Below are 24223 nucleotides of genomic sequence, written 5' to 3' on the forward strand. Positions count from 1 at the left end.
ACTAAACAAAAAAAAATCATATGATTATATCAGATGATCCAGAAAATGATTTTGTGAGATTCAGCACCTAGATAACCTTAGGGATGTGATAACTTTTTAGATATAACACCAATCCATGATAAAAAAAATAATAATAAGCTGGATATCATTGAAAGAAAAACTGTTGATCTGTGAAAGATAGTCAAAAAAATGAGACAATAGGCCACAGACTAGGAGAAAATATTTTTAAAGGACACCTCTGAAAAAGAACTGTTATCTATGGAAACCAATTTGACAATAAACTTCATATATTGAAAAAATTTAAAACAAAGAAAAAAATTTAAAAAAAACCAACTTATCAATATATACAAAGAATTCTTAAAGCTCAACTATAAGAAAACAAATAATACAGTTAAAACATGGGTAATATATCTGGACAGACACCTCATCAAAGGAGATATATAGATGATTAAATAAATATATGAAAAGGTGTTCAATATCATATGCTGTTAATGAATTTCACATTAAAGTAACAATGAGATTTCACTACACATCTGTTAGAATGGTGAACATCCAAAATACTAGTGACACAAAATGCTGGTGAGGATGTGGAGCCACAGGAACTGTTATTCATTGATGATGGGAATACAAAAATAGTACAGCCATTTTGGAAGGCGATTTGACAGTTTCACACAATACTCAACATTCTCTTACACAATCCTGCAGTTCTTGGCATTTATCCAAATGAGTTGAAAATGTATGTCCCTACAAACACCTGCACATAGTTATTTATAGCAGCTTTATTCATAATTGCCAAAGTTTAGAAGCAGCCAAAATGTCCTTCAGTAGGCGATTGGATAAATAAACTGTGATACATCCAGACAATGGAATATTGTTCAGCAGTATAAAAAATGAGCTATCAAGCCATGAAAAGACATGGAGGAAAAAAAATTTTTAAGTAAGCTCTACATGGGCAACTGGGTGCTTGGTTTGTTGAGTGTCTGACTTCGGCTCAGGACATGAACTTACCATTTGTGAGTTCAAGCCCCATATCAGTTTCTCTGCTGTCAGCGGCAGAGCCCACTTCAGATCCTCTGTCCCCCCCTGCCTCTCTACCCCTCCCCAACTCTCTCTCTCTCTCAAAAATAAAATATTATAAAATAAGTACAAGTAAGCTCTACACCCAACATGGGTGGGGTTTGAACTCACAGGCCAAGATCAAGAGTTGCATGCTCTACTGACAGCCAGCTAGGTGCCCCAGCATGGAGGAAATTTAAATGGCATATTACTAGGTGAAAGAAGCCAATCTGGAAAGGCTACATAATGTATGAGCCCAACTATAGGACATTTTGGAAAAAGCAACACTATGGAGATGGTAAAAAAGATCAGTGATTGCCAAGAGTTGGGAGGGTGGGAGGAATGAATAGGAGCACAGGAATTTTAGGGCAGTGAAGTTATTCTGTGTGATAATATCATGGTGGATACATGTCATTATATATGTGCCAAAACCCAAAGAATGTACAACACCAAGAACAAACCTTAATGTAAACTATGGACTTTGGTTGATAATGATGTGTTGATGTAGGATCTTTGATTGCAACAAACAGTACCACTCTGGTGTGGGAGGTTGATAGGTGGGGAAGCTGTGTGTGTGTAGGGGGAGGTATATGGGAACTCTGTACCTTCACTCAATGTTGTCGTGAAGCTAAAACTGCTCTGTTCTAGGAGAAATCTTTTATTTCCTATAATTCAGTGCTTAGGAAAATGAACAGGGAGTTTCCTGCAATCATTTTCTGGCCTAAAAACATTCAGCATGATTCACTGCTCTGGAATTACAAAGAGTCAGAACCATTAAAATCACCTCTTCAAGCAAGGTACAGACTAGTAGAGTATAAACAGGAAAAGTAAGTATCTCTGAAAAAGTCTTGAACCATCTTTATGCCACCTTACCAGAAACAATCACTCAACAACAGATACCCATCCAACACATGAACCCTGATGGAATTTTACACTTCAGACATGAAATTGCCAATGAGTTCTTTCCATTTGGACTACGTTCATCCTTTGAGAAGTGAGAAAATTAACCTTTAAGAAGTGAGGAATGGAATGGTGTGGGAGGAGAGAAGAGAGAAGTATTCACCAACATAAAAGCTGGTTCTGGTTATCACCACATGTTCCCTGACTGGGAATGTTTTTCCATATTTCAAAAAGGTGGATCCTTGTGTCTCGGTCTAAATCACTAACGGTTTGTACACCAGACCTCTAAGGAACAGGTCCAGGTGTGACAGCTCACAATCTTCAGCTTTTTTGCATACTTTGTTTTGGGTTTACCTTTTAGACACAGTATTTATATAGTAGCTATATCGTTTATTTTCTTTGTATTCTACTTTTTAGTTTTGGCAGTCTCAGAGGAAGTGTAAGCAACTGCACGTGGTGCAATGCCAGCAATCAGCTTGATTCATGATGTGGCTTTTTCTAAAGTAGACACTGTCTTAGTCTACTCTGGCTGCTATAACAAAGTATTACTGGGTGGCTGTGTGGCTAACTTTGCTGGAGGCTAGGAGTTCCAAGATCAAAGTGCTGACAGATTTGAGTCTTTGCGAGGGCCCTCTACCAGACTCATAGACAGCTGCCTTCTCACTCTGTGCTCACATGGGCTTTCTTTGGTGTGTGCAAATGGAGAAAGGGAGCTCTGGTGTCTCGTCCACCACTTGTAAGGACGCTAATCACATTACAAGGGCTCTACCCTCATGACTTTATCTAAACCTAATCACCCCCAAAGGCCCCACCTCCTAATACCATCACATTGTGGTTAGAGCTTCAACATACGAATTCGGGGGAGGGACACAAACATCCAGTCCATAACTTTGCTGGCAAGGTAAGAAGCTTTACATATTTATATACAGTATTTACTGATTCTCATGGAAATATGTTTTTTTTCCTTTAAGACAATAGAATTTTATTCTTTCACAGTTTGGGAGGCTAGAAGTCTGAAATTGAGGTAGTAGTAGAGCCAGGCTCCCTCTGAAGCCTCTAAGGGATCATCCATCCTTGCCTCTTCCGCTTCTGGTGGCCCTAGGTGTTCCTAGGCTTACAGTAGCATAACTTTGATCTCTGCCTCCATTTTCACTTGGCAAACTCCCTATATTCTGCATCTTCATAAGGACGGCTTCCTATAATAAGGACAGTGGTCATATTGGATTAGAAGCCCAACCTACTCCTGTATGAGCTCATCATTTTTTTTAAAAATTGTGGTAAAATGTACACAAATGAAATTTAACATTTTAACCATTTTTAAATGTATATTTCAGTGGCATTAAGTACATTTATATTGTTGTGCAACCAGAACCTTCATTTATCTTCATAACTATTTTCATCCTCCATATTGAAGCTTTATATTCATTAAACAGTAACTACCCATTTTTTCCTCCCACATCCTTGATAACCAAAGTCCTCCTTTCTGTCTCTCTATGAATTTGGCTACTTTAGGTATCTCGTATAAGTGGAATCCGACAGTATTTTTCTTTACCAGTGGTTTATTAATTTAGCATAATGTCTCCAAGTTTCTTCCACGTTGTAGCGTGCGTCAGAATTCATTCCTTTTTAAGGCTAAATAACATCCCATTGTGTGTTTTTGTTTATGCATTCATTTGTTCATGGATATTTGAAACACCTTTTTGCTTATGTGAGTAATACTGCTATTAACATGGGTGTATTAATATCTGTTCAGTTCCTGCTTTTAATTCTTTTGGGTGTATACCTAGAAGTGGAATTGCTGTATCATATGATAATTCTATTTTAAAATTTTTTCAGGAACTGCCACATTATTTCCTATAGTGTCTACAACCATTTTACATTCTCACCAGCAGTACAGAAGTGTTCCAGTTTCTCCACATTTGCCAACATTGTTATTTTGTTTTGTTTGTTTTAAATAATAGTAATCCTAATAGAAATGAAATGGTACATTGTTATGGTTTTGATTTGCATTTTATTAATAATTAGTGATACTGGGTTTTATCATGTGCTTATTGGCATTTGTGTATCTCTTTTGGAGAAATGTCTGTTCAAGTTCTTTATCTATTTTGGGGGTCACCTGATTGGCTCAGTTGGTAGAGTATGTGATGCTTGATCTTGGGGTTGTGAGTTTGAACCCCATGTTGGGCATGGAACCTACTTAAAAAGAATAAATAAATTTAAAAATTGTTTTTAATATTTTTTAACCACTTTTAAAATTGGGTTTTTTTAATTGTTGAGATGTAAGAGTTTTTTTATTTTTTAAAACATATTCTGGATATTAGCCCCTTATTTGATATATGATTTGCACATCTGTATTTTCCCATTCAGTGAGTTGTACTTTCATTCCGTTGATGGTGTACTTTGCTGCAAAACTTTTTTTCAATTATGATAAAGTCAATTTATCTATTTTTTCTTATGTTATCTGTGTTTTGGGTATCATATCCAAGAAATCATTGTTAAATCCAATGTTATGAAGTTTTTCCCATTTTCTTCTAAGGTTTTAGTTTTTATGTTTAGGCCTTTGATCAATTTTCAGTTAATTTTTATATATGGTGTAAGGTAAGGGTCCAGCTTCATTCTTTTGCACATGGATATCCAGTTTGCTCAGCACCATTTATTGAAAAGCCTGTCCTTTCCCCATTGAATGATCATAGGACTTACGTTGAAATATTTTACAGTATAAATGATGGTTTATTGGGGGGGCTTGATGCACTATTCCATTGGTCTATATGTCTTTTTCTGCCAGTACCACCCTGTTCTGATTACTGTAGTTTTGTGGTAATTTTTGAAATCAGGAACTATGAATCTTCCAACTTTGTTCTTCTTTTCCAATATTATTTTGGTTATTTGGGGCCCCTTGAAATTTCATCCATTTTACGATGGGTTTTTCTATTTCTGTGAAAAACATTATTGGGATTTTTCTTTTTTTTTTTTTTTTTTTTTTTTAATTTTTTTTTTCAACGTTTTTATTTATTTTTGGGACAGAGAGAGACAGAGCATGAACGGGGGAGGGGCAGAGAGAGAGGGAGACACAGAATCGGAAACAGGCTCCAGGCTCCGAGCCATCAGCTCAGAGCCCGATGCGGGGCTTGAACTCACGGACCGCGAGATCGTGACCTGGCTGAAGTCGGACGCTTAACCGACTGCGCCACCCAGGCGCCCCCATTATTGGGATTTTGATAACAACCACATTGAATCTGTAGATTGCCTTGAGTAGTAGAATTCAGTAGTAAAACCTTGTGGTCCAGGTCCTTTCTTTGTTGGAGATTTTGGTTACTGATTCAGTCTCCTTACGAGTTCTAAGTTTATTCAATTTTTCAATTTTTTAAAATAAATTAATGTTTGCAGGTTTTGTGTTGCTAGTAATTTGTCCATTTCACCTATGTATCCGATTAGTTGGTGTACCATTTTTCATAGTACTCATAATCATTTTTATGTCTTTATAATCTAATGTCCCCACTTTCATTCTAATTTTGGTAGAGTCCTCTCTCTCTTTTTAGTCAGTCTAGCTAAAGGTTTATCCACTTTGTTGATCTTTCCAAAGAATCAATTTCGGGTTTCATTGATGATTTGTTTTTAATGTTTCTCTGTTTTCTACTCTTTTTCTATTTGGGGGGCTTAATTCTTCCTTTTATAATTTCTTAAGGTGTGAAGTTAGAAAATTGATTTTAGATCCTAATGTTTTTATAGTAATAGTAACTTTACTATAAATTTACTATAAAATTTTACTATATTTGTAATAAAATGTAGTAAAAATATTTTACTATAAACATTTACCACTATAAATTTTCCCCTCAGCACTTTCACTGCATCCCGTGAATTTTGATACATTGTGCCTTTTATTTAATTTGTCTCAAGATATTTTCTAATTTTCCTAGTGATTTCTTCTTTGACCCGTTGATTGTTTAAAATTGTGTTGTTTAATTGTCATTTATTTGTGGATTTTACAGTTTTCCTTCTGCTATTGATTTCTAGTGTCCTTTCAAGTGATCAGAAAAGATATTTTGTATGATTTCAGTCTTTAAAATTTATTAAGACTTGTTCTGTGGCCTAACATATAGTCTATCATGGAGAATGTACCTTGTGTTTTTGAGTATTCTTCTGTATGTGGTGTTTTGTGTATACTGATCTTTTTATAATTTCTGTTTATTTGTAAATATTTTTATTTTGTTCATGTATTGATTTCCTGATTTCCTTTAGATCTTTGTGTTTTCTGAATTGGAAACAACTGATATCTTGACAATATAGAGTCTACCTATCCGTGCACATAGAATATCTCTCTATTATTTGGCTTTTATATTTTTTTCATCAGAGTTTTGTAGGTTCACTTATGTAGATCATACTGTTTTTTTAAGATGTATATCTAAGTATTTTCTTTTAGGGGGAGTTGCTAATATAAATGGTATTGTATTTTTTTTATTAAAAAATTTTTAATGTTTATTCGTTGTTTTTTGAGAGAGAGACAGAGATAGAGTGTGAGTGGGGGAGGTGCAGAGAGAGAGGGGGACACAGAATCTGAAGCAGGATCCAGGCTCTGTGCTGTCAGCACAGAACCTGATGCAGGGCTCAAACTCACAAACCACAAGATATGACCTGAGCTGAAGTCAGGTGCTTAACCAACTGATCCATGGAGGTGCCCCAGTGATATTGTGTTTTTAATTCACATTCCATGTATTCATTGTTGGTATCAAAGAAGACAATTGACTTTTAATATTAACCTTATATCCTGCAACCTTGTTATAATCACTTGTTCTTCTAGGGATTCTTTTACTGATTCTATTGATTTGTTCAGATTTTCTATGTAGGCAATCATGTCATCTGTAAACAAAGAAAATTTTATTTTTTCCTTCTCAATATGTATACCTTTCAATTCCTTTTATTGTCTTATTGCAATAGCTAGGATTTCTTGTACCATGTTGAATATAAGTGAACATTTTTGCATTGTTCCTGATTTTAGTGGGAAAGTATCTAGTTGTTTGGTTGATGTTTTTTGTTAAGTTCCCCTCTCTTCCTAGTTTGCTGAGAGTTTGTGTGTGTGTGTGTGTGTGTGTGTGTGTGTGTGTGTGTGTGTGTGTTTTAATCATGAACTGGTGTTGGATTTTGTCAGATGTTTTTTTCTGAATCTGTTGATACAATCATAGGATTTTCCTTCCTTAGCCTGCTGATGTGATAGATTATAGTAATTGATTTTCAAATGCTGCTCCAGCCTTGTATACCTGGAATAAATTTCACTTTGTCATGGTGTACAATTCTTTTTATAAGTTTATGAACTCAATTTGCTAATATTTTTTTGAAAAATTTTACATCTATGTTCATGAGAGATATTGTTCTGTAGTCTTCCTTTCTAGTAACATGTTTGTTTGATTTTGATATTAGGGTAATGCTGTTCTCATAGAATGAGTTAGTAAGTATTCTCTCTGCTTCTGTCTTCTGCAAGAGATTGTAGAGAATTGGTGTAAGTTGTTCCTTAAATGTTTGGTAGAATTCACCATTAAACCCATCTGAACCTGTTGCTTTCTGTTTTTGAAGATTATTAATTATTGATCCAATTTCTTTAATAGAAATAGGCTTATTTTGACTTTCTATTTTTCCTTGTGTGAGTTTTGGTAGATTTTATCTTTTAAGAAATTGGTCCATTTTATCTAGGTTATCAAACTTATGGGCATAGAGTTGTTCAAAACATTTTTTTATTTTGTTAATGCTTCTGGAATCAGTAGTTAGAGTCCTTCTTCCTTTTTTGATATTTGTAATTTGTGTCTTCTTTCCCTCTTCCTCCTTTCCCACCCCCCCAACCTCCCCCTCTTTTTCATAAGTTAGTGTAGCTAGAGGTTGTCAATTTTATTGATCTTTTCAAAGAACCAGCTTTGGTTTTGTTGATATTCTTTATTGATGTTATATTTTCTTTTTTTAAAAATGATTATTTATTTATTTTGAGAATGAGAGAGAGAGAGTGAGGAGAGAGAGGGAATCCCAAGCAGGCTCTCTACTGTCAGCACAGAGCCTGACACAGGGCTCAATCTCATGAACTGTGAGATCATGACCTGAGCAGAAATCAAGACTTAACTGACTGGGCACCCAGGCTCCCCAATTGATGTCCTATTTTCAATTATATTGATTTTTGCTCTGATTTTTATTTTTTTCTTCTTACTTTGAATTTAATTTCCTCCTCTTTTTCTCATTTCCTAAGGTGGACTCTTATTCTATTGTTTTAGATTTTTTTCTTTTTAATATCTGCAGCCATTGCCATAAATTTCCCTCTACGCACTGCTTTTGCTGCATACCACAAATTTTAATACATTTTATTTCATTTACAACGAGTTTAAAATATTCAATTTCTCTTATTAATTTTTTTATCAACCATGTGTTATTTAGAGGTTATTGTTTAATTTGCAAGTATTTGGGGGTTTCCATTTATCATTCTGTTATAGATTTCTAGTTACATTTTATCATTGTCTGAAAGCAGGTATGTATGATTTTTATTCTTTCAGATTTGCTAAAGGATGTTTTATGGCCCAGAATGTGGTCTATCATGGTGAATGTCCATGTGAGCTTGATAAAAATATATGTTCTGCTGTTGTTGGATCAAGTAGTCTATAGATATCAGTTAGATGCGGTTTATTGATCTTATTGAGTTCAGCTATGTCCTTACTGATTTTTGCCTGATGGATCTATCCATTACTGTGAGAGGGCTGTTGAGAAATTCAACTGTAATAGTGGCTTCATCTATTTCTTCTTGCATTTCTATTAGTTTTTGCCTCACATATGACATTATGCTTCACATTAAGGATTGTCATGTCTTCTTGGAGAATTGACCTTTTTTTGTCATATATTGCCTCTTTAACTTGGAGTCTGCTTTGTTTGAATTTAATAAAGGTATTCCACCTTTCTAGTGTTAGTGCTAGCATGATGTATTTTTCTCTATGCTTTTATTTTTTCTGTGTCTAAATTGCCTTTCTCTTTCTTTCTTTCTTTTTTCTTTTTCTTTTTCTTTTTTTGTGAAGACATAATATAGTTGGGTGTTGTTTGTGTTTACCCACCCTGATAGTCTCTTTTAGCTGGTGTATTTAGACTACTGACGTTTTAAATTATTGTTCATATGCTTGGATTAACATTTACCATATTTGTTACTGTTCTCTATTCATTGCCTTTGTTCTTTGTTTCTTGTTTTTGACTTCTACTCTTTTCCTGGTCTGTGAGTTTCACTGAGCATATTATGTGATTTCATTTTTTATCCTCTGTTAGCATATATTTTACTTACTTGTTTACTTTTTTTAGTAGTTGCACTTAAGTTTACAATATTCACTTAAAATTAGTCCAAGTTATTTTTCAAATAACACTTTGTCACTTCACAGGTACAGCAAGTATAGCAGTGTAGTACCATTTCCTCCCTCCCATCCTTCATTTATTTCACTCATTAAAAAGTTATCATTACTGCTGAACTTCTTTTTTTTATGAAGAGATTTTTTAAAATGTTTATTTATTAGAGAGAGAGAAGCATGCTTAAGTGGAGGAGAGGCAGAGAGAGAGGGATACAGAAGATCCAAAGCAGGCTCTGCACTGACAGTGGCAAGCCCAATGTGGGACTCAAACTCACAAACTGTGAGATCATGACCTGAGTCAAACACTCAACTCACTGAGCCACCCAGGCCCCCATTACTGCTGAATTTCTGACCTAAGTCATTTTTGTTCTTTCTGAAGAATTTTTTAAAGTATGTCTTGCATGTCAGTGCTATTGGCAACAAGTTCTCTCAATTTTTGTTTGTCTGAGAAGGTCTTCATTTCTCATTTCTTCTTAAGGATAATTTTGCTGGATATTAAATTCTAGGTTGGTGGGTTTTTTCCTTTCACACTTTAAATATTATACTCCACGTTCTTTTCTTTGCATGGTTACTGAAGAGAAAGTCATCATAATTCTTATCCTTCCTCCTCTATAGGTTAGACAGTTTCTCCCTCAGGCTTCTTTTAATATTTTTTCTTTCATATTCTGCAGTTTGAGTATGATAGGCCTATACATAGAATTTTTTTTTAATCCTGCTTGGTGTTCTCTGCGTTTCCTAGGTATGTGGTTTGCTATCTATCATTAATTTGGGAAAACTTGTTTCCCAAATTAATATTTATTATATTATTATTATTATTATTATATTGCTATTGTTATTACTGCTTCAAATATTTTTTCTGTTCCTTTTCTTTTTCTTCTACTTCTGGTATTTCCATTATGTGTATGTTACTCTGTTTTTAATTGTCCCACAGTTCTTCAGTATTCCATTCTGGCCTTTTCATTCTGTTTTTTTTTTCCTCTTGTTGCTTTGGTTTTAAAAGCTTCTATTGACATTTCTTCAACCTTACTGATTGTTTCCTTGGTCATATCCAGTCTATTCATGAGCCCATGAAAGGCATTCTTCATTTCTATAACAGTATTTCTTATTTTTAATTTTTTTCTTAGTTTCCATCTCCCTGATTACATTTCCCATCTGTTCTTGCAATTTGTCCAATTTTCTCCTAGAATCATTAGCATATTATTCATAGTTCTTTTAAATTCCTGTATGGCAATTCCAACATCTCTGCCATATTGGTCTCTCATTCTGGTGCTGGCTCTATCTCTTCAAACTCTTGCTGTTTTTTGTCTTTTAATATGCTGTCTTTGATTTTTTTGTTGTTGAAAACTGAACATGATATACTGGGTAAAAGGAACTGAGCTAAATAGGCCTTTAGTGTGAGGTTTTATTTTTATCTGGCTAGGAGTTAGAATGTGTTTACTGTTTGCTATAGCTTTTGGTGTCAGAGGCTATAATTTTCTTTCTTATCCTTATCTTTATATCCTCTGTTGTTTTTGGGTTTCTCTTAAGACTTGTTTTTTTTTTTATAGATAGTGAGGACAGGAGTAGTGGGGGGAGAGAGAGAAAGGATGTGGGGCTCAATCCTACAATCCTGGAATTATGACCTAAGATGAAATCAAGAGTCCAATGCCCAACTGACTGAGCTACCCAGGCACCCCCCCCCCCCTTTAAGACTTCTTTATAAATAAAGTGTGAGACATTCCTGTGTTCATTTTTCTTCCCTTCTCCTTTCCCACATTCTTCTTCCTGGTTATCCTACTTTTTCTTCTCAAAATAAAAAACTCCTTTGTGATATGAGCATTTAAAAAATTTTTTTAATGTTTATTTTTATTTTTGACACAGAGAGAGAGAGAGAGAGAGAGAGAGAGACAGAGCATGAGCAGGGGAGGGGCAGAGAGAGAGGGAGACACACAATCCAAAGCAGGCTCCAGGCTCTCAGCTGTCAGCACAGAGCCCGACGCAGGGCTCAAACTCACACTGCGAGATCATGACCTGAGCCGAGGTCGGACGCTCAACTGACTGAGCCATCCAGGCGCCCCTGAGCATTTTTAATATGTCACGTCAATACCACATTTTATTATAGTTGTTTTACTGTCTTCCTACTAGATTGCAAGTCCCTTGGAGCAAGTGCAGCATATTTTCATCTTTGTATATTATGCCTGGTATATAATCAATGCTTAATCAATATTTATAAAGTTATTATGTGCAGTGCTAATAAACATTTTAGCATTGTCTGCTATTGATACTCCCCATTATATATCTCTTCCTTCCAGATTGAGTTTATTCCTATCCAGTGGTTCTTAACTCTGATTCATAATAAAATCGCTTTTAGCGAGAGATTTTAGTTTAGTTTAGTTTAGCTTATTTATTTATTTTGAGAAAGAGAGCAAGAGAGAAGAGGGGAGGGGCAGAGAGAGGAAGAGACAGAATCCTAAGCAGGTTTCACACCATCAGCAAGGAGCCTGTCATGGGGCTTGAACTCACAAACCGTGAGATGATGACCTGAGCCAAGATAAAGAGTTGGATACTTAACCAACTGAGACACCCAGGTGCCCCTAGGAAGAGATTTCAAAATATATGTTCAGTCTATAGAAAAGATTGTCAATATGATTAGAAAATAGAATATCTCAGCACAGAAATGGCAAGTATAAAACAAGAATCAAAATAGAATAGAAAAGATTGTCAATATGATTAGAAATAAATAAATAAATAAATAATAAATAAATAAATAAATAAATAGAAAAGATTGTCAATATGATTAGAAAATAGAATATCTCAGCACAGAAATGGCAAGTATAAAACAAGAATCAAAAACAAGAATCAAGATTTAGAACTGATAATTCCATTATCTGAAATGAAAAATTTAGTTGGATGTTATTAACAGTTTGAACATTGCAGAAGAAAGAATGACTGAACTTGAAGAGAGATCAATAGGAACCATTCAATCTGAAGAACAGAGGCAAAAAAGAATTGAGAGATAATAAGGAACAGAGTCTTGGTGACCTGGTTGGGGGGGGGGGGCAATATCATGCAATATATGTGAATTTGGAGAGTTAGAAGAAATGGCTTAACAAATGAGAAAAAATTGGCTGCAATTTTATCAAATGTAGTGAAAAACATCAATTTACATATTCAAATAGCTCAGAAAACCCCAAAGAAAGATAAATATAAAGAAAATACCACCTGTGCACATCATAGTCAATGACAAAGAGAAAACTTTGTGCATGAAAAAATTTTTTTTGCATTCAGAAGAATGAAAACTGACTAAAAAAACCCCTGAAGCCCAGAATCTTCAAAGTGGTAAAAACAAAACAAAACAAAACCCTATTGCCCCATTATTCATTTACGTCCAGTGAAAATATCCTTTAAGAAAAAAGCAAGGGGCACCTGGGTGGCTCAGTTGGTTAAGTGTCAGACTCTGATTTCAGCTTAGGTCATGATCTCACAGTTGTGAGATCAAGTCCCACATCAGGCTCTGCACTAGGCACGAAGCCTGCTTGATATTCTCTCTTTGCCCCTTCCCTGCTTGCACATGCACTCTCTCACTCTCACTAAATACATACATACATACATACATATATACATATCTGTGTGTGTGTGTGTGTATATACATATACATATATATATATATATATATATATATATGAAAAAAGTAAAATGAAAAATTATGGCAGATCATATTTTCCAAATATGGCCATAACAATAAATGTAACTAGAATAAACACTAATTACATGACTAAAATTCTCTGAAAAAAAATAGCAAGCTGAAATTATAAGCTGTCTAAAACATACACACTTTAAATACAGAGTCCCAGATAGATTGAAAGTAAAAGATGGGAAATGATATACAGTGCAACCAGTAAGCATAAGAAAGCTTGGTGTGGCTATCTTAATGCCAAATAAAGTAGATTCAATATAGGGCCTATATTAGCAAAGGTAAAGAGGGATAAATACTCATAAAAGGGTCAATTCATCAGAATGACGTAGCACTCAATATGTATGTGCTTAATAACAGAGTAAAGAAGTGAAGCAGAAATTGACAGAATTAGTGGCAGAAATAGACAAATCTACAGTCACAGAGATTTTTAATACCCCTTGCACAACAATTCATAAAACAACTTGTCAGAAAAAAGATCGGTAAAGTCATAGATGTGAAGAATTCATCAATCACCTTGATCCCACTAGCATTTATGGAGCACTATACCCAATAACTGTAGAATGTTTATTCTTTTTAAATGCACATAGTACATTCACTAAGGTAAGCCATATTTAGACTATAAAGCAAGTCTCAAGTTTAAAAGAATTAAAATTGTACCACAGTACATTCTCTGATTGCAATGGAACTGAATTAGAAATCAATAGCACTAAGATATAAATAAAAGACCAGCATATTTGGAGTTTAAAGAGCATACTTCTAAATAATCCCTTGGGTCAAAGAAGAAACTTACATGGAAATTAGAAAGTATTTCCAACTGAATGATAATGATAATGTAATGTATTAAAATTTATGGGAAGCAGCTAGAGCAAGTCTTACAGAGTGTGAATGTTTAAATTAGTAAAGAAAGGAATATAATCAGTTATCTAGTTTGCTACTTAAAAAGCTAGAAAAAGAAGAGCAAAGTAAGCCTAAGATAAGTAGAAGAAAAGTAATAAAGAGAAGAAATCTATGAAGTAAAAAACAGAATAAACTGAAAAACAGAGAAAATTAACATAGGTAGCATAGTTATTTGAAAGATTAATAAAATTTATAAATCTCTAACAAAATTCATCAAGAGAAAATACAAATTACCAAAATCAGAATAAAAAAAGGATATCACTATGATCATTAAAGATAACAAGGGAATAGTGTGAACAACTCTATGCCAATATATTTGACAACTTAGATAACGAATTCCTTTCAAAACTTCACTTGTCAAAATAGACACATAAAGAAATAGAAGATGTGAATAGCACCACTTCTATTACAGTATTTGAATTTGTTATTAAAAATTTACCCCCACTGGGGCGCCTGGGTGGCGCAGTCGGTTAAGCGTCCGACTTCAGCCAGGTCACGATCTCGCGGTCCGTGAGTTCGAGCCCCGCGTCGGGCTCTGGGCTGATGGCTCGGAGCCTGGAGCCTGTTTCTGATTCTGTGTCTCCCTCTCTCTCTGCCCCTCCCCCGTTCATGCTCTGTCTCTCTCTGTCCCAAAAATAAAAAATTAAAAACGTTGAAAAAAAAAAAATTTAAAAAAAAATTTACCCCCACCGTCTCTCTCACACACACTCCTCCAAACAAAAACGACAAACTTCTAGGTCTAGCTGGTGGCATTGGTGAATGCTGTCAAACGTTTAATGAAAGCAAGGAAGAAATAATACCAATCTTATACAACTCTCAAGAAAATTGAGCTTATTTTATAAGGCCAACATAACTCTGATACCTAAACCTTACAAAGACATTAGAGAAAGAGAAAAGTATAGACCAATATCCCTCACAAAAGATACACAAAAAAATCCTTAGGAAAGTGTCATCAAATCAAATCTAGCAATATGTATAAAGGACATATTGGCAAGTGAAAATCTCTCCATCCATGTCATCCCAAATGGCAAAACTTCATTTTTTATGGCCAAATTAATATTTCATTGTATATATATGTATATACACCACATCTTCTTTATTCACTCATCATTGATGTAAATCCATCAATTTGATTTATCATTTTAGTAAAGGACACAAGTCATATAATAGCTCAATAGATTAAGAAAAATATCTGGCAGTAATCAAGACAATGCTATATTGATACACATAATAGATCAATGGAACAGAATACAGAGTCCAGGAATGGACCGTATAGATGGTCAATTGAATTTCAACAAAGGTGGTAAGACTATTCAATGGGGAAAGAAAGTTTTTCAATAAATGATGTTGGAGCAACTGGATAAATGTATGAAGACAAACGAACTTGAACTCCTACTATCCTGGAACACACAAAACTGATATGAGTGGAGCTGGAAGCTTCCTTGGGTTCCCTTCTCTCCTACCCCCTGCCCACCCCTTAAATCACTCTGTGAGCATTACAAAAGCAGGATCTAGACTTGTGTGGCTTTGAGAATACTGGACCCCACCACCCCCACCAACTTGGGCCCAGCAGAGCGCTGAGTGGGGACAACTAGTAGAGACTGACCCATGAGGGGACTCCCCTTCTTGGCCCACTGAGTTTCATATGGCAGTTAGTCACCAGCAGTTCTACATTCCAAGAGCTTTAAACAGTCTAACAGGGAAGGAAATCCAGAAGAAAGGTGGAAGTGGGTTTTTCCAGTTTGTTTAAGCAGGTGCTGTAAGGTTGAGATGAGAACATGAAAACCTGAAAGACAGATGATGGACCTGGAAGTACCCAAATGTGCAGAGTGGTGATTGGGGAGATGTGAAAGCCTACTGGCCATCTGAATTCCTAACCCACAAGTCATTGCCTCTGTGTCCATTCCAATCACCCATCTGCTTTATGCCAGGCAACTCCTATTGAGATACTAAGATCAAGCCTCTGACTGAGAAGCCTCACACTGGGACAGAGCTGCAAAGTGACTCTGGATAAGTGACATCCATGCACCTGGTCAATGAGGAGCAGAAGCTGAGAGTGAGCAGAAAATGGTAGAGGAAGGGAGGAAGTTCAGGGTTTATGAACAGGTGAGATATTGGCCCTAGGAAGGGGTCTAGAACAGGAAGGGCCTTGAATGCTGACCTTGAGCCTAATTTCCCTGCTCAGACCAGAAAGTGCAGCACCTCCAATTGGCCCCACACTGACTGGGTAATACCAACTGGTGTGAAAGTAGGTGAGGCCAATGGGCTCCTGGCATTCACAGAGAACAGTGCATGGGGATAGAGGCAGCTCCTGACTGCCAGGTGCCTGGTGGCTGAGTGGCTGGGACAAAGAACACTCCTTAAAGGCTTGGAGCAGTGGGGACTCAGAGCACACTGACAGCCTTGGACACCCAAGGAAAGGTGAATCCAGATGCCATTGCCAACTCAGGAGGGTGGGGGGCAGGCCTCCACATTGGGGCGCCAGGACCGTTGTCTTCCTCGTTTTCAGTGTCCTGCTGCTGGTGAGCCCCCACCGTGGTTCCTGGCCCAGGAAGGTGGGCCTGGTGGCCAGGAGCTGGCAGGGGGAGTGGGGGACATGGTGTGGTGGCAGTGCTTGCCCCAGTCATCAGCAGCAAAGGCGAGTCAGGGCAGGACCAATAGTGGGCAGACCCTGGGGAACAGCCTTCTGGGCAGCAGAACCTACCTGGACCCATAGAGAGAAGAACTAACACCCCTCCTCCCCCTCCCCCCCCCCCATCCTGGTCCCAAGCAGGTCTGGCTGCCCCAGAATGAATTCCAGAATCCAGGAAGACTCCACTGTGTGAACGGTGAAATAAAATGGAGTCCCTTATGTCAAGGGGCTTTAAAATGGAGTTAGAAGGCCTTTCAGGAGATGCACCTCCTTATAATCCTTAGTAGGTAGAACCATGAATTTTTTAACTGGAGCAAATTGCAAAGATTGCAAGGATTCTGCAAGAACACCTACAACTTGTTATAGTAAAGGACTTTTGCTTATTGATAGCCCTAGGAACCAATTATGTTTAGCCAAGATTAGCTTTCTGGCACCAACACTGTAGCTGTGGCCCAAGGGTGCAAGATTCAGCCACTCCCTGCGAACAAAATCCAAAGGCAGAGAGACCGGGAGTGGTGAAACAAGAAAGGAATTTATTTCAGTGAGACCCAACACTAGGAAGGTAGTGACTAGTGTCCCCAAAACAGTCCCCAAAGTGCTTAAAATTCTGTAAAGAAAATGTGGGACAGGGGCGCCTGGGTGGCGCAGTCGGTTAAGCGTCCGACTTCAACCAGGTCACGATCTCGCGGTCCGGGAGTTCGAGCCCCGCGTCAGGCTCTGGGCTGATGGCTGATGGCTCAGAGCCTGGAGCCTGTTTCTGATTCTGTGTCTCCCTCTCTCTCTCTGCCCCTCCCCCGTTCATGCTCTGTCTCTGTCCCAAAAATAAATAAACGTTGAAAAAAAATTAAAAAAAAAAAATGTGGGACAAAGGTTAGTGGATATGTTCATGTCTGTGGTAAAGGTCAAGTCCATCACTTTCTTGGAGTCAATCACATGGAGTCTTTATTGCTTGAGGGGTAGATTGGTTTTTGTCATGGGATGCTTAGCCAGTGGGGTCTTTTGCCTGAGTTAGAAGATAAGCTGGGGCAGAAAAAGAAGCTGGAAAGAAATTAATCAATTAGAAAGTACAGACAGAGGTAAAAATGGAGTTAGTGGAAGTCCTTTCAACACAATAAAAATTCTTGTAGGCAACAAACACAACTTTTTCTTTTTGTCTTTAGAAACCCCTAATTTTTGCTCCCTAGTGGGACATTATTGGGTTGTTACCCAAATATGTGTACCCCGAATGGCAATTCTTTGATCCTAAATAAATTCTTTTGCTTAAATTATTGCTTCTTGACAATTTTAGGTTGACATTAGCAAGACTTGATGTGGCCTTTCTCTTCCTTTCCCTTTCCTTTCTTCATGCCTCTGTTTTGTGAAAATTAATAAAGGGAAACCTCACTAAAATGGAGTCAGGAGGTTCAGCCAGAAAAACTCTCATGCCCTACCACTCCTCCTTAACTGCAGACTCAACAGGAAGAGACAGACCTTGAAGTGGATAGTAGTTCACTATTCCAGTAGGAGGATGGAAGGCAGCCCACCAGCCTAGCCAATGAGAGCCACAACTGATGGACAGCCACTATACTTTCAGCTCCCAGTTTACTCCAGTAGTCTTTGCATTTATAAGAACTTTCCCAGCTTCCTGCTTTCCTCATAAAAGAGCATTCTCCAACTTTGTTGGGGGAAGCTGCCTATGGTTTTACTCTGGCTTTCTTGTTCTGGATTGCAATTATCTGTTATCCTCAAATAAACCCAGCTTTTGCTGGTAAAATAGCTAATAGTTTTATATTTAAGGTTAACAGTTTACATTCTAAAACATGCAAACTGTGTCTATTTTTCCAATCAATTTTTACAGAAAAGCAACTTTCCCACCTACTTTTGATTCAGTTCCCCTGAGTGGCCACTGTGAGCAACTTACCGATTTTTTTCCAGTCACTTCCATCCATAGGAATGCATACAGGGCTCACAAGGTAAACCACCAATAATCATACAGCAGGACCCAAGATCTATCTTAGTTTAGGAGGCTGGTGTGAAGCTCTTGTTTTGATTTTGATTTTGATTTTGAGAATGAAACTGGTAAGGATGTGCATCCTGAAGACACTTATTATGGAAATATATGCATACTTGGAATTATTTTCCAAGTTAGTGGAAACTCCAGCCAATTACCCTTTTCAAGGTTACTTTTACGTTAAAAAAAAAAAAAAAGACAAACCCAAATCAAGGATATAGAAATCATAAAATTGTAAATGTTTTCATTGAATAAATCAGCAAAAAATTCAGAAAAGCAGTAATATTTCAGAATTTATTTTTAAAATATCAGTTTATATTAGGTAGGGCCTGTGTTTACACTGCATGATGAATGGCTTATTTTAGTAAGGCTGTATTACTCCAGGATAAATGTAAGGATGACCTATGTAGACAAGGTCAAAAAATCTGGATTTGATGGTTTGGGGAATGTAAGCCCAAACACGCCTGTTAGCCTCCCATAAGTCTTGCCTTTTTCTATGCATTTAAGATGCACTTCTTAAAGCTAATAACAAATTACATTAGCTGTTTTATGTCAGTACATTCATATTTATCTTCATTTTTTAAACAGTGGTATTTTATTGCATGATAGAACCAAAGATTATTTTATTCTTCCCTTTTATGCATAGCTGCTTAGATTATACACTGGTTTTGGTTTTGCTAATTCCAACGTCATGATAGTAATTACACTTGTATTGATATGAAAAATGATTTTAGGATTTTGTTTTTATATCGGTAAATTCTTCTCCAAAAGAAAGTTGTTCCAGTTTTACACTCACATCACACATGCATAAGTGTAAGCATCCAGATCGAGGAAGCACCGAGAGCCCCCAACAAATTTAACCCAAGGGGGTCCACACCAAGACACATCATTAAAATGGCAAAAGTAGTGATAAAGAATTTTAAAAGCAGCAAAGGAAACAGTTACATACAAGGGAAACCCCATAGGGCTATCAGCTGATTTTTCAGCAGAAACTTTGCAGGCCAGAGGGAGTGGCATGATATTCAAAGTACTGAAAGGAAGAAAAGCCACAATCAAGAATACCCAGCAAGGTTATCCTTCAGAATAAAGGAGAGATAGGGTTTCCCAGACAAACAAAAGTTAAAGGAGTTCATCACCACTGAACCAACCTTACAAGAAATGTTAAAGGGACTTATTTGAGTGGAAACAAAAGTTCATAATCAGGAGTAAGAAAGCTATAAAAGGAAAAAAATTCATAGGTAAGTGCAAATATATAATGCAAGTAGTAGATTAATCACTTATAAAACTAATATGGAAGTTAAAGCACAAAAGCAGTAAATTCAATTATATCTACAAAAGTCAGTCAAGGGATCCACAAAATAAAAAGAAGTAAAGTGTGACATTATATACATAAAATATGATGGGGGAGTAATAAAATTTAGTGCTTTTAGAATGGGCTCAAACTTAAGTGACCATCAATTAATATAGACTGCTATACATTATATATGAATCTAATCTAACCACAAACTCAAAACCTATAATAGATATGCAAAAATCAAGGAGAAAGGAATCCAAGCACGATAAAGGAAGCCATCAAACCACAAGGGAAGAGAGAAGAAAGAGAAGAAGAAAGGAACAGAAGAACTACAAAAGCAACCATAATACAAGTAACAAAATGGCAGTAAGTATATACCTCTCAATAATTACTTTAAGTGTGGATAGACTAAATGCTCCAATCAAAAGGCATAGAAGGACTGAAATGGATTAAAAAGCAAAACCCATCTATGTGCTGTCTCCAAGAGACTCACTTCAGACCTAAAGATCCATGTGGATTGAAAGTGAAGGGTTGGAAAAATATTTGCCATGCAAATGAATGTGAAAAGAAAGCCAGGGTAGGGGCGCCTGGGTGGCTCGGTCGGTTAAGTGTCTGACTTCAGCTCAGGTCATGATCTCACGGTCTGTGAGTTCAAGCCCCACGTCGGGCTCTGTGCCGACAGCTCAGAGCTTGGAGCCTGTTTCAGATTCTGTGTCTCCCTCTCTCTCTGCCCCTCCCCTGTTCATGCTCTGTCTCTCTCTGTCTCTGAAATAAAATAAATAAAATAAAATAAAATAAAATAAAATAAAATAAAATAAAATAAAATAAATAAAACTTAAAAAAAAAAAAAAAAAAGCCAGTGTAGCAGTACTTGCAACAGACAAAACAGACATTAAAACAAAGACTGTAATGAGACAAAGAAGGACACTACATAACGATAAAGGGAACAATCCAACAAAAAGTTGTAACAATTGTAAATATTTATGAACCCAATTTGGAAGCACCCAAATACGTGTAACTACCATTAACAGACATAAAGGAAGAAATTGACAGTAATACAATAATAGTAGGGAACTTTAACACCCTACTTACATCAGGGGATAGATCATCCAGGCAGAAAATCAACAAGAAACAGTAGCTTTGAATTTCACATTGGACCAGGTGGACCTAACAGCTATATCAGAACATTTTGTCCAAAAACAGTGGAATACACATTCTTTTCAAGTACACATGGAACATTTTTCAGAATAGATCACGTTAAGCCACAGAATAACTCTCAATTTTAAAAAAAGGAATGCATAATTGTGCCTGATTCCTTTTACCCTTGTTACACTAAACTTCATTCTTTGCTAGTCTAAGAGGTACAAAATGATGCACTACCGTTGTGGTTTTGATTCCTTGGTGCTAACAGAGGTTTACAAGGATCCATGAGATTTCTGGGAGAAGATGATCAAGATACCTTGATTAGGTGGCAGGGGAGTGGAATCCCAGTCGTTCACCTGAACTATGTCACCTGGGGCCAGTTACTGGCCACAGCTCTGCCTGTAATGAGATGTCACCCATGTCCTGGGGCTGTTGGAAGGATTACATCAGTTGGGACCCAATGCTGAGCTCTTTCCTAACCCTGCGTCTTTACTCTGCATGTGCTAGAATGGTCCCACTTCTATTCTGGGTCTTTTCCTTCCAGCTCCCTCTCTCTATGACAGTAGGAATTGTGAGCTTCAGAGGCTCAGAAGCTCAGTTAGGCTGAATGGGCTCTGATATTGGAGCTGGACACAGTGGCCCTGCTCTGCTCCTTTCCAGCTTTGGGAGCCTGGTGTGGCCCTGCTTCTTCAAGTGTAGAATGGGGAGGAGAAGAAAGCCTGCAGGGCCCTTTGTTAACTGCTGAGGGCTGTGTGGGCACTTCTGTGAGGCTGTGTGGGAGTTCAAATCACATCCTCAGGGAGGTGTCAGTCACTATGATGTTGACAGGGTCACAGGGCCACATGGTTTCCACCCCGGCAGTGGCTGCCACCTGCTTGTATTGGCCCCTTGGTATGGGCTCCCTGAGGTGGAGGCAGGAGCTTCTGAAAAGCTTCTGAGGGCTGCAGATGACTGGTCGCCAATTATGGCAGCTTAAAAGTTTCACAATCTGATGACAGTTAACTAGAGAACCAGGAAAGCAAGTGGTTTAATTCAGTCAGAGTTTGAAGCCCTGAGAACCAGAGGAGCCAATATGTAGAGTCTAGTTTAGATTGAAGGCCTAAGGACCAGAAGTTCCAAGGGCAGGAGAAGACGGACATCACAGCTTTAGCAGTCAGGACCTCAAAAGATTACATGATGCTCACCCACTTTGGGAGGGCAAACTGCTTCACTGAGCCACCAATTCACATGTCAGTTTCGTATGGAAACACCCTCACAGACACACACAGAAATAGTATTTAGCTGAATATCTGGACACACTGTGATCCAGTCAAGATGACACATAAAATTAACCATCAGAGTGTGGTTTTCTTTATATTGCAGTTGGTTGGATTTCTTAGACCTTTGGCTTTATAATTTATATCCAATTTGGAAAAATTTTGACCATTATTTCCTCAAATATTTTGCCCATTTTTTCTCTTTACTGGGTCTCCAATTGCTTGTATGTTAAATCCTTGATACTATTTCAGAGCTAATATAGGATCTGTTCATTTTTCCCTTATTTTTTCTCTGTTTCATTTTGGGTCTTCCTATTGCTCTGTCTACAAACTCACTGACATTATGCAGTATCTAATTTGCTGTTAATCCCGTTCAGTGTATCTTTAATTACAGACAGTGTACTTTTTTAATATCTAGAAGTTTCATTGGTGTTTTTAATACCAGCCATTTCCTCCTGATCGTATTCAGGAGATTTAATACACTGAAGAATATTAAAAGATTTAGATTAGCTGTTTTAAGTTCTTCATTTAAATTCCATTATTTCTCTTATTTTTTTTTTATTGTTTCTATTGATTGAATTTTTCCTGTTTGTGGAGTTTTTTTTTTTTTTTGCCATTTTTGATGTCTGGTAATTTTTTTATTAAATAGTAGACATTGTTAAATTTACTTTGTTGGGAATTGAACTTTGTAATATTCATTTAAAGAGTGTTGGGTATTATTGTCATCAAAATTAAGAAAACTGAGTATCAGTTGGATCATCTGATAGTGCCTTTTAAACTTTATGGCTTGGGATACAGTTACCTTACTTGGGCTAATTTTAACTACTAAGACTCTAATAATAAACTTCTGATAACCAGCTGGCATCCCTTTATGCAGTTCATCCATTCTGATGAATGGGAGCAAAAACAATTCCAAGACCTGGGCAAGCCTCAACCCTTGTCCAGCCTGCTGATTTCTGATGGTCTCTTCTCTGCCTGGGTGGGTCCCTGTCATGCATGCACAGATGAGCACACATCCAGACACTGGACATCTGCAGAACACTTTCTGTTCAGCATCTTCTCCAGCCCTCTGCACTGCATTCAGCCTCTTGGAACTTCTGCCTGTGTCTCCTCAACAGAAGTCACAGGGCTCCCTTTGGGTCCCCTCCCTGTGCTGCAGCCTGGAAACTTTCCTTAGGGATTGCAACAAGGCCATCCCTAGGCTCACCTTCTTTGTTTCCTAAGAGAAGGTGTTCTTATTAACCCGCCAAGCAGCTAACAAGCCCTTTACTCAGGGAAAGTCTGGGCCCTTGGGGAGGGAAACAAATGACCCATGTTTATCCTAGTCCTGGGAGCTCACAGTGTGGTGGAGGAGATGAGATCAAGGACCTAAATAACTAAAGGAAAATAGCATGGGGTCTCGTCATCCTCACCTTATCCCATCTCCAGAGAGGCTGCGATGGTGTTGGGGAATGTTATTCACCTGTATTTGGACTCTGACAGAGTTGTTGCAAGATCCCAGGTTATAATATTGCTGGCCTGGAGGATGTGATTTTAATTAAAGTCAACCTTGTGGCTAATGTTTATACCAGTCACAACATGTACTTACAAACAGCACTTAACATGTGCCAAGCTCTGTTTTTCTGCCTCCCTCTCTTATACATATACCGAACCATGAGCCCACGTCTACAGGTTGGCACAGTCGATCTCTGGCTACACCCTCGGTCTCCAGAAGCAGAGATAACCACAAACTAGAATGGCTTATCCTCTACTCTGCCCATTACTTTGACTTCTCTCTTGTCTGATCCTGTTCCTGTGGACTTTCCCCTGTATGTCCACTAGTGTCCCTACACCCGTGGCATTGTCACCTCTGCCTGGGCAACCCCTCCAAGCCCTTTTCACTGTTGTCAACCTTGTTATCTGTGTGTCTGCCTCAGCTCCCTGTGACCTGGATCTTTCGTAAGGAAAGGAAGGCCCATGTCATGTCACTGATGCTCCTTCTACAGTGTTGATCACCAGGCTCAAGACATGCCTTCCCCAGG

At 37.5% G+C, this 24223-nt stretch overlaps 1 long non-coding RNA gene across 2 annotated transcripts in view; it reads left to right on the forward strand.

Annotated features, from left to right (window-relative positions):
- LOC147581567 (uncharacterized) overlaps positions 1-24223 on the forward strand; it is a 58535-nt gene that overhangs the window by 16607 nt on the left and 17705 nt on the right. For both annotated transcript variants that reach the window (XR_015250036.1, XR_015250037.1), the window contains exons 2-3: positions 20033-20169; positions 24119-24222. This is a non-coding gene — a long non-coding RNA (uncharacterized LOC147581567). The remainder of the gene's footprint in view (positions 1-20032; positions 20170-24118; position 24223) is intronic.

This window comes from Puma concolor, chromosome B1 (genome assembly GCF_028749965.1).
Source record: "Puma concolor isolate L17-30 chromosome B1, mPumCon1.1.hap2, whole genome shotgun sequence".
NCBI classification, from domain to species: domain Eukaryota; kingdom Metazoa; phylum Chordata; class Mammalia; order Carnivora; family Felidae; genus Puma; species Puma concolor.